The following is a 2,038-nucleotide window of genomic DNA, read 5'->3' as shown; positions in this document are numbered from 1 at the left end:
AAGGAGGAGTTACATGTGGCTTTAAAGGCTAGTGGAGAAAGATGTACAAATCACAGCTACAATTTTATTTGTAGATCAGTCAGTCACCTCTGCAACAAGAAACATGCAGAACGTGTCAAGAAAAGTAGACTTACTTGCATCTCCCAGAGCAAAGGCAGCACTGAGAAGCAGAAGACTGGTCAACATGGTCATGGAGTCTCCTGAGAGAAACACAGAGTGAAGCCATCAAAACCAATTCAGTGAGAACAGTTTAGGGGAGTGCAGTGTAACCCTGACCTCTCCACGTACCCCAGCCATCCCAATTATCCGATGTATTCCAGTACTAATCACAGATTCAACTGCACAGACAGTAGATTAGAACAGGAATATGTCTGCTTTCCTAAACGCCAACCTATTCCCTAAGCAGGGCTGAGGGGAATTTCTGGGCACGTATTTCTCTCCACTCAGACAGGAGTAATAGAGGTCTAGTTCCCAAATGTAGAAATGTCCTGCACCCTTTGCCTATTGCCAAATCTGCCAGAATACAGGCATTATGGTTGAACAAAGTTATATTCTGGTTCTTTTATTATCCAACAAAAAATAAAAACACAGTACAAAAGGCTGGCAGGTAAGGCTTAGTGGCTTGTAACACCAGTAGGTAAGGTGAAATGGCCATCAGGAAAGGCTGTGATAAGATGTGGTGCTGGAGGGAATACACCACATTAACATACGACTGACCAGTAACCTACACCACAGCCCAATATTAGACCTATTAATAAATGAAGCAAGGTCTAAGGACATTCCATAGCAACAGCTTGCTAGACGTTGTTCAATGAGGTACCTGCTAGCAGCATGGGTCCCACCTCTGAAGATCAATCCATAATACACTAGATGGTTGTGATAAGTCAACATTTACAGCACTGAGCAACAAATAAATCTAGTTTACAATACGTCTGACAATGTTTTGTTCTGGCTTTGCACATCCATGGTTCCTCTACATCCTGTCTGGCCCATCATGGTGCCCATGTTGTGAGGGGGATTAACAAGACAGCTGAGCACAACATGGAATGAATCCGTTTGATTTTGAGGGGGGGGGGGGGGGGGTGAAAGTAAAAACAGCATTTCATAGTGTTTTATTCACTGAGACGCAGTGCAAAAGGCAACCGAGCAGAACAGTATACAGGATTATAGATGTAAGTCACATTCTGCTAGCAGGGACATTTTGGACCATGTCTCATCTCACAAGCTGTAAAACTTCTCTTACAGTTATATTAAAGGTAGCTAGTCCAGTATTAGACACCATAACAATACACAAGCTAGGATGAACAGGATATTATGTCACAACCCAGGAATTTTAAACCCTAGAAAAGTTACAATAGCAGGAACTTACTTTAGCCAACCAACAACAGGAACAATAAAGAAACTGGGACACCACAAACACTGAACAAACCCAGGTTAAACATGCTGCTTATATACCATAAGAATGGAAGAGGAATTGGTGATTAGCAGAGTGAGTTCAGGTGTGGTGAGTTAGCAGGAGAGGGGCGTGTCCAGAGGGTAATTGGGCGTTTGTGAAATTAGCATTATCCTTCAAAACAAGTGCACTACATTTGTCCAGCGCAACATATTCACTATGGGCTCTGGTCAAAAGTAGTGCACTTCATAGGGAATAGAGGGCTATTTGGGATGAGATTGAGTCCTACGTCTCCCTCCTCTCCTTTTTAAGGACCCATCCAGTCAGACCCCTCCCTCTTGATTTTTGTGAGGAGGTTGGTGGAGATGGCGGTAGCAAAAGTGTCATTTGAAGTTGAAATCAAGTTGAGTACAGTTAGCGAGAAAGATGAGTGGAGAACAGTGAAGTCCAAGAATGGAATAAAAAGGGTTCAAATTGTTGTGGAAAATGACTGATTAATCGTTGTGTGTTGGAGTACGTGATGTCATCACGTAACCATAAAGCGTCAATCCTTTAAATATAAAAGCAAAGGGTTTTATTTTGACTTGTATTATGCCCACTGCATGCAATTTTTTTTATAACCTAACAAACACGTATACAAAACAC

The sequence above is a fragment of the Salvelinus namaycush genome, unplaced genomic scaffold (assembly GCF_016432855.1).
Source record: "Salvelinus namaycush isolate Seneca unplaced genomic scaffold, SaNama_1.0 Scaffold503, whole genome shotgun sequence".
NCBI classification, from domain to species: domain Eukaryota; kingdom Metazoa; phylum Chordata; class Actinopteri; order Salmoniformes; family Salmonidae; genus Salvelinus; species Salvelinus namaycush.
This window is presented reverse-complemented; position numbering follows the sequence as displayed.